This window comes from Ctenocephalides felis, unplaced genomic scaffold, assembly GCF_003426905.1.
Source record: "Ctenocephalides felis isolate EL2017-DRISC unplaced genomic scaffold, ASM342690v1 CF-g0.4_SCAFFOLD_00845, whole genome shotgun sequence".
NCBI classification, from domain to species: domain Eukaryota; kingdom Metazoa; phylum Arthropoda; class Insecta; order Siphonaptera; family Pulicidae; genus Ctenocephalides; species Ctenocephalides felis.
In genome coordinates, this window is record NW_020536999.1 from 18476716 (window position 1) to 18492922 (window position 16207).

General features: G+C 28.7%; 1 protein-coding gene across 1 annotated transcript in view; it reads left to right on the plus strand.

Annotated features, from left to right (window-relative positions):
* Positions 1–649: 649 nt before the first annotated feature.
* The window catches only part of LOC113363907 (kalirin), a gene marked incomplete at its 3' end in the record, with an annotated part of 377607 nt that continues 362049 nt past the window's right edge, over positions 650–16207 (plus strand). The window contains 1 exon segment of the mRNA XM_026606388.1: positions 650–772.

Here is a 16207-nt window from a genome sequence, read left to right on the forward strand (position 1 = left end):
TTGAGCCATTGCACAAAAAACTTAAAATGTTCAAAAATGAATGGATAATGGATAGATTATTTATAAAAATATAAATAAGTGTGGTATTGTGTATAAATTTACCGGTTATACAAAAAATGACAGGTCTTGTGAAGAAAGCAAATCAAAACTAGGACGTTAGAGAGCACCACAATAATAATGCAATTATTATTTAATAATAATGAAAGCATGTATGTACATATATTTGTTACTGATATGTGAAATTCTATATTAAAATTAATGAATAAAATTATCATTATATCAGTTTTTATGTATCAAATCCCATATAAAAAATAAGAGAAGCAAACGTGGTCATATGGCACAATGCAATATGAGAAATTGAATAAAAAATGAAGAGCTAAGAATTAAATAAAAATGTTTTGAACTTTCTAAATGATTTACACAAAACAAGTTTATTTTTTAAAAATTACAGTAAAAATTTAAACTTTGAATAATTTTACGAAATTCCCGCCTGATGTCAGCTCAGTTTCAATTAACCCAATGTTCACACCAATCTGAAACATTTGCGACAACAGAACGAAAAACAAATCAGTCGATCGTCGGGTATTGCTCTGTGTGGGACGCTCCGAGAACCGAATTAATATGGCTACGTTTTCTAATATATACATGTTATTTTAGTGATAAATTAAATAAAAATGTGTCGTGTTTTGTGAGTATTTTGTTAGACAAACAGAGTGGATAATGTGTGATAAATTCAAAGTGGATTTATAATAAGGATTCCGATAAATATAAGGTAGGAAGTTTTATCTGTTTGCCCTAAGGGTTATTTTAGTTAGCATGATTTGACACAAGGGGTATTGTGTATGGGGAATTGATTTGCGTTTGTTAACCTTGGGAATGAAATTATATATATATCTATCGCCTTTATTTACTTTTTACGTATGATTCAGTTTTAAATAAATTCAAATCTATTTGTTTTTACTGTTTAAAATATACGTTTTTTTGAGAATAATATATCCGTTGTAGAAATATGAGTGAGGGGGAGGTTTATGTAATACTCAAAGTTCTATGTAACCTATAAGTAGCAACCTTACATGTTTGGAAATTGGTATTTAGCGATTCATTATTGAAATGAGAAATAAAATCGGTTTTCAGTATTAAGTAATAAACATGTGTTACATATACAATTATTTATTGTATGATAAGTACATATATGCTTAGTAATAAAATGCGATAACCTTTAATTTTGTTATTGTGCTCAATTTTATTATTATAAATTATTACTAACAAAATTTATAGTTCTATATAAAAAAATGACAAAAATATTTATTATATATATGCCCACATTTTACCCCTTTATCTTGCATAATGCATAATATTTAGTGCATATAGCCTTCAAACTTCTATTTTCATTTCACCTTTAATGCAAGTGCGAAAGGCACTTTTTTCTCAATATGGATCTGATCCAGTTTACTTTTCTTGTCAAAACTATGCACAGTATGTACTTATTTATTTGTTATCTTATAGGATTATTTTGTAGACTCTAATCTTTTCCAACACCACGTTTCAATATTCTAAAGATTTTTTTTTTTTAAGATAGGTCAGTCTTAGAGTCCATGCCTTTGATCTGCAGGGAGATTGCTGTTTCATTCGTATCACTTATTAAAGTTTCTTTGTGGGTCTGTTTTGTATTCTCTAATTTTTTTCAGTTATATCTCCAGGTATTTTTGTCGATCTGCCTTAGAGTCCATGGTTCTGATCTACTGGAAAAATTGCTAATTGTATCCTTCACAATATGCATTTCTTCATTCGTTACCTTGTAAGTCTTTTTTGTATCTTCTCCAGTACCTCATCTCAAATCTTTCCAGGAATTTTTTGTCAGCCTCCCTTAGAATCCATACCTCTGATCTGCAGGAATAATTGCTAATTGTAGCATTTGCAGTATGCATTTCTTCATTTCTTACCTTGTAGGTCTATTTTGCCTTCTCTATTTTTTTCCAGCACCAAATTTTGAAATTTTTCAAGTATTTTTTGCTCTGTCTGTTTCAGAGTCCATGTCTCTGATCTACCAAAGGGAGAATTGCTAACTGTAGCATTTACAGTATGTACTTCTTTGTTTGTTACCTTCTAGATCTATTCTGTCTTCTCTACTTTTGCCAGCATCAAATTTCGAAACTTTTCAAGTATTTTTTGTCTGTCTGCCTTAGATTAGAGTCCATGCCTCTGATCTACAGAGAGAATGGTTAACTGTAGCATTTACAGAATGTACTCCTTTACTTTTTACCTTGTAGTTGTATTTTGTATTATCTAACCTTCTCCAGTACCACATCTAGAAATTTTTCAAGTATTTTTGTCGATCTGCGTTTAGAGTTCATGTTTCTGATCTGCAGAGAGAATGGCTAACTGTATCATTCACAGTATGTAGTTCTTTATTAACTTCCCGTAGGGCAAGTTATAGTAATCGCAAAAAAATCGAATATGAAAATTTTTATATATCTTTACGTTTCAGAGGTTTCTGAACATTTTGGCATACCTTAGAAAAAATGGATGTATGTGTGTGTGTGTGTGTATGTATGTATGTATGTGTGTGTATGTATGTGCGGATACAAATTTTCGTCGACGATTTCGGGAACACGGGTCAACCGATTTGAATAATTCAAAAAACATTCGATTCGTATTGATAAGGAGACGTGCTGATTAGTTTTTGGCGAAGGCAGGTCTAGCCGTTCCAAAGATACGGGGGCAAAAAGTGCCGAAAACGGTAGCTCAGTTTTTGAGAGAACGGAGCGTCCGATTTGAATAATTCAAAAATATTTTACTTGTATTGACAAGATGTAGATTTGATCAAATTTTCATGAAGGCAGGTCTAGCGGTTTCGGAGATCTAATGAAAAAAGTAAAAAAAAATGCCATTCGGCGGTTAAAAATGATCATTAGACATATGCACATCAAATTATCAGATATTTTATAGAGATTTTAACAAAAATTTATAATTTTTTTTACATTTCTATGGGTTCCGTACCAATGCTTATGCGTTAGATGGCGGCGCGGCACTTGCGAGCTTTGACATTTCGTCTCTATGCAGTTCAAGCAGTGCGATTGCTTTGAAAAAAAGTTCAGAATTTCCAAAATATGTCAAAATGAAGAAAACATTTTTTTTCAAAAAATTTTATTGTTTTAAAAAAAATTTTTTTTTCTCAAAAAAAAAATTTTTTTTTTTCAAATAAAAATTTTTTTTTTAAAAAAAAGTAATTTTTTGTCAAATTTATAGTTTCTCAAAAATCTATTTTTTTCGAAGTAAATTTTTTTCAAAAATGTTATTCGTTTTTGAAAAAATAATAATTTTTGGTACGGGAAGTTCCAGCAATTTGCCTTAAGGCACGATGCCCTAATTGCCTTAAGACAGAATTCCACTTACAGCTAGTTTGTTACCTCGATAGTCTACTTAATATTTTGTATCTTATCAAAACCTTCCAGTTAGTTTTTTTCGATCTGCTTTGGAGTTCATACCTCTGATCCGCAGGGAGCAAAGTTAACTGAAGCACTTTGTTAGTTTTTTCCTAGGCTCAGTATATATATATTTATATACATATATATATATATATATATATTTATATATATATATATATATATATATAATCCATAAAATTTATTACATTTTAATGCTCCCCTTAATCTCTTCTCATATATTTTTATCACGTAAGAAATGTGAAATCGTTTCGAAAACGAATTTTAAAATGTTACACACAACTTTTTTGCATCTGCGTTGCTGTTTAGCCATTAATTTTTATAAAAATATATTTTGTCAAAATTTATGTAGCCATTAACCCTATACATTTGTAATAAATAAGGACCGAAGGAAAATTAGCCCTGATCGATTTAAAAGATACAAAACTGGAATTTGGGATAGATCAATTTTATTCAAAACTATATCTATATCTCAATTATAAAACTCTATTTCATTTCTTATATTTGATTATGATTATAGATAATTATTTACATGATCAATTATCACGATTGTATAGTTATGTTTACGTTATTCATAAGTACCGTTTATAATAATTACATGAACTAATAAAGTCTTATCACTAAATCAAGAACATAAAACAAAATCAAATATTTGAGTTATTGTTTATACATGCGATACAGTTTTTATGATATATTTATTTAGGCTTTTATGATTTGTTTTCTTTTGAATGAATAACGTTATTTAATTTATAGTAGTCAGCAAATTTTATTGTGCAACATGAGCTAAATTATGATTTATAGCAGGAGGACATATGAAAATCCAATATAATATCATCCCAACTTCATTATTTTTTATTTCTTTATTGGCGAATATCAGATTTTTAAATGTGACATTCCACATTTCTCTTTGACGTCATTTTACCAAGAATTCTTTGTTCTTTGATGACGAACAACTTACACGCAAGAGGTTGTTCCGAATATTTAATACATTTTTGAGAATTACTAAATTAACATGTTTATTAAAAATTAAAATTGATTGAAATCTTCGATTTATGGTGTAATTAAATAGAACGTTTTATATTTAACGATGAAACGGTAGAACTTTAGTATCGTTTTATATTATAAAATTGTTTGCTAGAAGGCAATTCTATGTAATTGATATTTTAATGATTTTGCAAACCATAAAATTAATGAAATATTTCTTTTCATATCCAAGTGTAAAGAATTACACTCTAAAAACATAACTTTCTGAAGGAGATGTTTGTGTTTTCTGCAAAAAAATTGACTTGTTAATTGGTTTTTCTCGAGGTTACAAGTCAATCTGTATTATTTGATTTTTGAATAAAACTTCTTTAGGCGCGACTTGGGTGAAAATCCGGACAAATGCAACGGAAGTTGTGTTACGGCCGAGTCGAGTGCCAATGATTCGTCATTCGCTCTCGATGATATCATTTCTAAACGGGTCGATTGTGATTAGTCGTCGTGTATGTGAATCAACGTTGTATGCGTACATTTTAAAGTTACATCGTAGTCTTGATTTAATGAAAAATGCCTGCATCAGAAGAATATTTTACCCTGTTCCTTAGAAATTATTTCTATATTATTCGTAGTTTCTATAAATCTTTGAAGTTATTAAAATGGAAAATATTTTTTAGGCAAGACAGACATTACAGCTGTTCAAAGAATGAGATTATATCTCTAGCGAAAAAGTAAAAAAATACAAGCAGTCAATGAATATATGTTAATTTTAATTACATGAAGTTCTTCAAACACAATTACATGATGAGTGAAGTTGCGAAAACGATATTTGTTTAAGCGTTGTTTAACATAATCCACTCTGTGTACGAATATTATAGAATTTATTAATCAGCAATTACATCATTTCTCTAATGAAGGTTTATTTCTAAATGCTGATTACAATGACAAACCGATCATGTCATATTTGAAGTATGACTTTAATTACATTAGTGTTTTTAAATATTATACATATTTTTAATGCTATTATAAATATATAATTTATAATTTATCATTATATAAATGTGTATAATGGTTGACACTGATATGTGTGCATCACGAGTGTTACCATATTACTAATAAACATTATTCAAAATGGTTATATGATGTATTTCTTTTTACTTAAATGCCATCTTGTACAGTAGCAAATAAGTTTTACCTCAACTTTGTGAACTTTACGCGCACTCTTTTTTTTAACAATACAAATTTTATGTCAATGCTAAGACTCGAACCGAGTATTCCCATTTATGTCTAATATTTTATTTATTCCGTCAAAGAAGGAATCTTATTTCTGCTATGAAAACATATTTCTCGTGTGAATGCTTGATATTTCCAGCTAGATTATTTATATCGACTAATCTGTATGCTAAACTAAAAATTACATATATATTATTATATGCCCTCGGGTTATTAACTGATACGAATCTGGTTCTAGATGATTTACATATCAAACTCAAGAATTGATACACTTCACGAATATACATATATACATATACAATTATACATATATATTTGTGTTTTCAATATTAATTTCTTGAAAATTTTAAATTGTTATAGATTAAATTAATGCCGGCAATAAAAAAGACATTAAACGTTAGAGTGAGCCATTTAATAATAAAAACATTATAAATTTTATTTAATTCTCACAGTCGTTCTTGTAATAAGTTTTTAGATAACATTATGTTAAAATTACACGTTGTTGTAAATGCACGGTTCATTACATATTAGGCAGTGTTTCTCAACTTTAGTATAAAAATATAATATTTTCTTTGACCATTGTTGCATTACTTTAATGCTGTATTATTATTATTATCATTATTTGTATTTTGTATTATTATCTTTAATTACAGCATTTACACCAACAATATTTCATATTTATATTTTATACTATTTTTTATACATGTTCTGTACTTGCTTATTTACAACTATTTTTTTTTCTTTGAAATCCTTCTTCATTGCAAATCTTACTTTTTCTTCTTACTTCTGGGGACTTATGGACAAGCCATAGTCTCGTAACGTTTGTAAGGTTATAATTGTTTGCTGTATTATTATTATTTTTTGTCTTACTTACTTACAGCATTTACACCAACAATATTTCATATTTGTATTCTACACTGTTTTTTAAACATATTCTGTACTTGCTTGTTTACAACAAACTTCTTTGTTCTTCTAACTAAATGTTATCTTCTCAATTGTAAGTCCCACTTTTTCTTCTTAATTCAAATTAAATGATAAATTTTATGTCAGCACAAGGACTCGAACCGAGATCCCTGGCGTGTGAGTTGGGTATGCTATTAACTGAGCTTTTACCGCCTCCTCATTATTACTATATTACTGTATTTGGAAAGCACTGAATTTCGGAATTCATTAAAAAGTTCATATAACCAAATTATTTGGCCATGATTCTGTATTTTAAAAAATTGTTATATTGCTCAGTTTTACCTGTATGATTTTCTTTTGATTTATTAAAATTTTGAAATAAATTATTTTATTTGTTATAACAAATTAAAACAATTATTGCAAATGTCAGTTTGAGGAATGAATAATCATTCAATAAATAGTGTGCCACTAGTCAGTGATGACACAAACCATAGTCTCGAAACGTTTGTAAGGTTATAATTGTTTAATAAAGTTGATGCAAAAAATATAGTATATGTATATGTATATATAGGTGTGTTATATATGTATATATATATATATATATATATATATATAAATGTGTCAAGGAGGGTTGCCCTAGCAGGGAAAGCCTTGTGGAGCAGAGATCAATAAAACAAAACTGCGTTGCGTTCTAATTATTTTAAACGTCGTCGCCTAACCTACTCCCGAAATTTATTGGAATTACTTATCGAAAACGAGGAGCAAAGTTTTTCAAGTGTAAAGAATTATACTTTAAAAAATTAACTTTCTGAAGATGTTTATATTTTCTACAAAAAATCCGATTTGCTAATTTTATGTTTTATCTACGTTTCAAGTCATTCTGAATCATTGTGATATATTTTTTTATTGGCCTCGTTTAGATAGAGCATTTAGCCATACTTACAACTTTTTATATACTATATTTATGTATCCTATATTTTGCAATTTTTTATAGCTGGCTTTTTCATTCTCCTTCTTTAAAAGAAGTAGAAGTAGAATTTGAATTGTTGATTTGAGATAGAATAGAATTAAAAGTTAGAAGAAGAAGCAAGGCGAGAAGTATACTTTTAGCATTGCCTTAGATTCAAATACCTTAGATTCAAATTCTACTTCTATCTTTTAATTCTATTCTATCTCAAATCAACAATTCAAATTCTACTTAACTCAGTGTCGGTATCAGCCACTTCTTCATTCTTCTCTCTATTCTAATCAATTTTTTTTTGTAGAAGTAGAATTTGAATCATTGATTTGAGTTAGAATAGAAGTATTCTACTTAATAATTCAAATTATATTTAACTCAGTATCAGTATCTTCATTCTTCTCTCTATCCTAACCAAAAATGTTTTTCATCAAAATTTAGCAATATTCAAACCTTATATAAATTTTCTGTTTTCTTTCTAATTTTTTAACCATGCCGAAATTGGAAACGAAGAACAAAATTATCAAAATCATTATTAATTTACTGTAATAAATACTAACTTTTAATATTAGTTAATTTTCTTCTCATTCTTATTCCTATATTTGTCTGATGTTCAGTTGTCAGTTTTTACTCTACATTCATGATAATTAAGAGTTGTTGAATTTAATTATTGATAAATATTATAACTACTCACAAATCTTTTCAACAATAAATGCAAATTATTTCTATTTGCTTGTTTAATCACAATTTGTGCAAATCGTCTTTTCTCGTGTCGGAAATTACAATTTACACTCGTTTTAATTAAGACTAGTTAATTTTAATTATCACGATTGCCTTATACAAGGAACTACTCTCGAATGATCTTTTGGTATCATATTTATCTTAAATTGTATATATTTATGGGGTAATGATCATTCAGATCATTTTTGTCAACGTTTTTGTACAGCAACAAACTGTTGAAAAATGCAATATCGAGAAATTTATTGATCTCAACTTAAGGCAAAATGCCACCTGAATAAATCCATGTCATCTTGATTCCAAGAAAATCAATGGCAAAAAAATCCATTGAAAAAAACTCCTTCGTCTTAAAAAATTAATGGTTTCTTCCTTCCTTCAATACAAGTGAATTGTGTTGTGAATCATTCAAATTGGACGCTCCGTTTTCTCAAAAACTGAATTTACATTTTTTGCACTTTTTGCCCCGTATCTCCGAAACGGTTGTACCTGCGTTTGCCAAAAACTAATCAGTACGTCTCCCCGTCAACAGAAATCGAATGTTTTTCTTAGAACTCTTAATGAGTGTTCTATAGTATAATACTACAATGTGTGTGAAATTACTACAATGTTTGTAAACAATACTACAATGGGTGTAAAATTACTACAATGTTTGTAAAAATACTACAATGGGTGTGAAATTACTACAATGTTTGTAAACAAGACTACAATGGGTGTAAAATTACTACAATGTTTGTAAACAATACTACAATGGGTGTAAAATTACTACGTGTTTGTAAAAATACTACAATGGGTGTAAAAATACTACAATGTTTGTAAAAATACTACAATGGGTGTGAAATTACTACAATGTTTGTAAACAATACTACAATGGGTGTAAAATTACTACAATGTTTGTAAAAATACTACAATGGGCGTAAAATTACTACAATGTTTGTGAAAATACTACAATGGGTGTGAAATTACTACAATGTTTGTAAACAATACTACAATGGGTGTAAAAATACTACAATGGGTGTAAAATTACTACAATGTTTGTAAAAATACTACAATGGGTGTAAAATTACTACAATGTTTGCAAAAATACTACAATGGGTGTAAAATTACTACAATGTTTGTGAAAATACTACAATGGGTGTAAAATTACTGCAATGTTTGTAAACAATATTACAATGGGTGTGAAATTACTACAATGTTTGTAAACAATACTACAATGGGTGTAAAATTACTACAATGTTTGTAAACAATACTACAATGGGTGTAAAATTACTACAATGTTTGTAAAAATACTACAATGGGTGTGAAATTACTACAATGTTTGCAAAAATACTACAATGGGTGTAAAATTACTACAATGTTTGTAAACAATACTACAATGTTTGTAAAAATACATCAATGGGTGTAAAATTACTACAATGTTTGTAAAAATACTACAATGGGCGTAAAATTACTACAATGTTTGTAAACAATACTACAATGGGTGTGAAATTACTACAATGTTTGTAAACAATACTACAATGGGTGTAAAAATACTACAATGGGTGTAAAATTACTACAATGTTTGTAAAAATACTACAATGGGTGTAAAATTACTACAATGTTTGCAAAAATACTACAATGGGTGTAAAATTACTACAATGTTTGTGAAAATACTACAATGGGTGTAAAATTACAACAATGTTTGTAAACAATATTACAATGGGTGTGAAATTACTACAATGTTTGTAAACAATACTACAATGGGTGTAAAATTACTACAATGTTTGTAAACAATACTACAATGGGTGTAAAATTACTACAATGTTTGTAAAAATACTACAATGGGTGTGAAATTACTACAATGTTTGTAAACAATACTACAATGGGTGTAAAATTACTACAATGTTTGCAAAAATACTACAATGGGTGTAAAATTACTACGTGTTTGTAAAAATACTACAATGGGCGTAAAAATACTACAATGTTTGTAAAAATACTACAATAGGTGTAAAATTACTACAATGTTTGTAAACAATACTACAATGTTTGTAAAAATACTTCAATGGGTGTAAAATTACTACAATGTTTGTAAAAATACTACAATGGGTGTAAAATTACTACGTGTTTGTAAAAATACTACAATGGGCGTAAAAATACTACAATGTTTGTAAAAATACTACAATAGGTGTAAAATTACTACAATGTTTGTAAACAATACTACAATGTTTGTAAAAATACTACAATGGGTGTAAAATTACTACGTGTTTGTAAAAATACTACAATGGGTGTAAAAATACTACAATGTTTGTAAAAATACTACAATGGGTGTGAAATTACTACAATGTTTGTAAACAATACTACAATGGGTGTAAAATTACTACAATGTTTGTAAAAATACTACAATGGGTGTAAAATTACTACAATGTTTGCAAAAATACTACAATGGGTGTAAAATTACTACAATGTTTGTAAACAATACTACAATGTTTGTAAAAATACTTCAATGGGCGTAAAATTACTACAATGTTTGTAAAAATACTACAATGGGTGTAAAAATACTACAATGTTTGTAAAAATACTACAATGGGCGTAAAAATACTACAATGTTTGTAAAAATACTACAATGGGTGTGAAATTACTACAATGTTTGTAAACAATACTACAATGGGTGTATAAATACTACAATGAGTGTAAAATTACTACAATGTTTGTAAAAATACTACAATAGGTGTAAAATTACTACAATGTTTGTAAACAATACTACAATGTTTGTAAAAATACTACAATGGGTGTAAAATTACTACGTGTTTGTAAAAATACTACAATGGGTGTAAAAATACTACAATGTTTGTAAAAATACTACAATGGGTGTGAAATTACTACAATGTTTGTAAACAATACTACAATGGGTGTAAAATTACTACAATGTTTGTAAAAATACTACAATGGGTGTAAAATTACTACAATGTTTGTAAACAATACTACAATGGGTGTAAAATTACTACAATTATATTTCAACATGTTTTCTTATTAAAAATCACTTCGTCTCGATATATTTGCGATTGCCCTGATTATTTTGTAGAGTGCCATGCAGAACGGCGTCGCGTGCCAAGCCTGGCACGCGTGCCGTAGGTTGCCGATGCCTGTTTTATACATTTCCTAGTTCATTTCATTCATTACAATATCCTAGTTCATTTTCTACATTAGCCACCTGTGCAAATTAGCCACCGTAAAACCAATTTACCAACCCAGGTTGTACTTAACTGTCTCTCCCTCTAATAACACAAATGTTCCATAAACATATGGTTACATGTCCACGGATAATAATCTCTTTAATAGTTCGCATGCATTAAAATTCTGTGAGAAATAATTTGAAGGGGCGTTTCGTACTTCAGTAAGCACACCTTCGTCAGGATTATGTCTACCTGTGTTATGAATACCAAAACATTACCGAGTTATTTGGGAGCGGTTGCTAGGGAAGGAAAGGTAGTTTGCAAGAATTTTGACTAATTTAGCAACTATTTTCGGCACAAGGGGATAATGGATAATGGAACTTTTGATGCGATTGTAACATTTTGTTTGTTTTTAAATTTAAGCTTTCATATCTACTTACATCATGAGTGCTCTTCTCTGAGAGTGTAGTGAAAGCATCTTAGTTTTACTTCTTTTCACTCTCTTTACGTTAGACCATAGGTTCCCAAACTTTTTTGTGTCGCGAACCCTTTGGTCATTCCGTTGGACCCCGTATTTACCCAATATATATATTTATACATTTTATAAATTTCAAAGGACCACTTCGGGAATTACTGCGTTAAAACTTTAAAAATGCAATATCAATATTAATCATTGATGTTACAATATTTTTCAAAGATGATACATATATATCTAAAAAATTTAAATGCTTTCCTTTACTCTTTAGACTTTCCTTTAAAATTTTTCTAAATAATCTGTAATAACCATCATTAATTAGTGTTAGTCAATAGTTAAAAAAACATTGTCTTTGACAGAATAAACCTGATGATGGAACGTATCTAGTTCCGAAACGTCGTTATTAAACACCATCAAAAAACAAATTGCTTTTTATTATTGGATTAACCGGAAAAGAATCAATATATATATATATATATATATATATATATATATATAATTTACACTAAATTGCCATTTTATTCTCTACGAGTAGAAATGAAAAATTATTACTTTGTAGTTTCCAAGGGTGTAGAATACAGAGAATCAAATAACTTGACCCAGTTCTCTAAAACGTTCTACTTTTTCGAATCTTTTTTTGATAAATCAAATATCCAGTCCAATGGTATACTGACCTTATTATAGATATCGATGATTTATACATTTCAATAACCAATAAATAATTAATGTGATACATTGTATTGAGTTTCAAGATGTTTGTACGTATTTACATATTTAAATTTATGTGTAAATTAAATTAATGATTAATTTATTATCATTATTTTTTCTTTTTATATATGAGACTTAATATCCATATTATTTACTTTAACTTGCATGTTTATATATTAGATACATGGATTCTGAAGAAAGAAATGAATGATTGTATAAAAGTTTACAAATTTAAGAACCAAGAAAGCTCTCTAGAAAAAGAATGTAGTTGATTAACAAAAAATTGAAAGAAACTTTTGTGAAGGTATGAAATCATGAATGAAGAGGTGGCTTGTTTTCTTCTGTTTTATGCATTTTTTGTTAATAATTTATATCATTATTAATTGTAAAATGTTTTAAGCTTCAAAATTGAAGAATGCAATGAATGAATGAACGAGGTTTACTGATCGATTATTATTATCTATGGAAGACCTGCGAGAGAAAAGTCTAGCTGAATGTGAGAAAAAATTACAAAAAATTATATGAATGAATATTGAAAAAATGAGATTTTTACTATTTTTTATTAAGTTGAATAAAACACAATTTTATGTTCATTTCAAACATATTAGTATGTTTGTAAACCGTTCATATAATTATGGCACACCTCGATATGAAACATCATATTATATTGTAATTAAAATGCAGGACGAAATACACTTATAATTTGAATATTGTCTACGAGGAACTATTAATTAAAACCACGCCTGTTGTGTAGAATAAATAACCTTGTTCGGAAATAACCTATTTATTTATTTTCACTTTCACAATAAATATATACATACCTCCTATATATATTTATATATATATATATATATATATATATATATGTATGTATATATATGTATGTATATATATATGTGTGTGTGTGTGTCAATTATGGTTGAAATTTAAAGTTTCTTATTTGTCCAGATGAGTTCAATACTTATTTTAAACTTAAATTAGTTTGGCTCAAGTCTTGCAAGTGCATACATCCTTAGTACACTTCTCAATCTGTACTAACCTTGCATTTCTAATAATACTTTGCTAGCATTTTCTATTTTGAGAGCCATTTATGTCGCCTGTACACCAGACAACTACATTATTTTGCTGTCTGTCTTTCAGACATTTATGAATGTATGTTTTAATTTATTTTCACATACTTTTTATAAAAAAAATTATGTTATTAGTATCCCAATTGGTTTTGAGAAACAACTTTTTAAAATTCATCTTGTTATTCAGACTTGGATTTGTTCACAATTTTTGGTATTTATACTTGTTAAATTTTGGGTTGCATATTGTGCTGACAAGGAGAACCTTAGGTTTACTCTTCTGGGTAGTTGTTGAAACTTTGCATGGTGATAGAGATGATAGTCAAACTAAAATATTATAGGCCTATGAGAAGTGGTTTAATTATAAAAATTAATTAAAGTTTTGAAAAATAGACTGCGTCCGATATGTGCGTCTACTGTGTTTCTCTGTCAGTTTGGGAGCTTATTTCTCATAGGCTATAATATTTTAAACTGTTTGGTTTGACTGTCTACTAAATATGCGAAGTTCCTTCAAAATCAAAGAATAAATTTGGGTTTTCTTCTGAGTTATTTTTTTTCAATCCTTAGAATCCATGTGAAGTTTTGAATAACCAACTTACTCATATTGATAAACTGATAAACTGATTTTTACCTTGTCTGATAAACCCTATTTTTAACTTCTTGTAGGGTAAGTTATTGTAATCGTCCAAAAATTGAAATTGAAATTTTTTACATTTCTTCACGTTTTGAAGGTTTCTGAACATTTTGGCATACCTCAGAAAAAATGGATACAATTTTTTGTCCACGTTTTTGGGCGCACGGATCAACCGATTTGAATGGTTCAAAAAACATTCGTTTTCTATCGATAGGGAGATGTGCTGATTAGTTTTTGGCAAAGGCAGGTTCAGCCGTTACGGAGATAAAGAGCAAAGAGTGCAGAAAATAGGAATCGAGTTTTTGAAAGAACGGAGCATCCGATTTGAATGATCTAAAGAACATTCAATAAGTAATGATTGGGAGAAGTGGTTATTAGTTTTTGGCAAAGGCAGATCTAGCCGTTTTGGAGATATCGAGCTAAATGTGCAAAAAATTGCAGGTTTTGAGAGAAATAAGCATCCGATTTGAATGATTCAAAAAACTTTCTGCGTGTATTGACGAAACAAGTCCTTTCCGGGGATTTTTTTTTATTTTTCAGAAAAAAATTTTTTGAATTTTTAGAATAAATGGAATATTAATTTTTTCTAGCTAAAGTTCTAAATCTCACTAATATATAATATCTTATATATATTACAATGTCTTTCATTTTAAATTAGATTGATTAAGTTTTGTTTATTTAGGTTTTCTTAAACATATATAAGTTACAGTATTTGAAAAAATAATCTGTTTGAAAATATTTAATATTCCTCCGTAACATTTTATTACGGTACGGGATGATCCAGGAATTTGCCTTGATACACGATGCCCTACACCACTAGTTTCATGTTTAAATTGTTATATTCTATATATGTTATATTGGATTTAACTTATATTCCTCATTTCGCATTTGTGTATTATTTATAACATGTTTGTTTATAATATACTCTATTATTAAAATTAAATACCTTACACGTCTATTGTAAAAACGTTTTATATAATATTTATACTCTACTGATGATTGAACCTGGGATCTTCATCTAGTAGTCGAGAACCAGGAGACTCAAATTGGTAACAAGTGTACCTTTCACCAAGTCATCATCTACAAAAACAGTTCTGACGACAGGGAAGAGTTTTCATGTCCTACATAAACGTGCTTAATTTTTTGGCAAAATTTTGCTTTACCGAATTATGAAATTCAAATAATCTGACCCAATTGTCTACATCCCCCGTCGAAATCCACTTGTTGGACATACAAAACAGATAGCACCATAAACTATCAGCACGTGTCTGCAAAACCGTTTAAACACAGATCACGGCCGGTTCCGTGTATGCACAGAATGTTTGCCCTGGGATGTGCCGCAATTCAAACGTACGTGCCTTCAAAGGAATACATTACTTCAGGTATGTTGTTGATTATCAGCTCCTGATAGGACATGCTAGGATCATTAATCGTCAGTTTCGTCCTGCATTTAAATGGAATCTATGATAGTTGTTGAAAGGATGCCGGGAATAACTCATGAGGAAATGGACATGTAGACGTAGTGGATGACGAGATGGAGTTGGATGCCTGATGATAAATTTATTGGTCAATTTATTATGGCAAAACTAAACATGATATTACTCTGTAGCCTTATTAGCTACTTATATTTTTCCCTCAATAAGTACAAGATCTCCTTTCAATGCAATTCACTTTTATTATATTGTAGGTCATTTATTATCTAAAGGTCTGATAGCGTTTTTTGTCCTATATATCACTGATAAATATTACCCCAGGTCAAGAACTAAAACATTGTGATATTGAACTTGAAGTTGGATGTATACTTTATTATTATATAGTACTAGCAAACCGGGCAAACTCCGTTTCACCACCAGATGGTTTTATTTTATGTAACATTTTGTTTGGTAATTAAAAGATGAAGAAAAAAATTGCCTGCTGT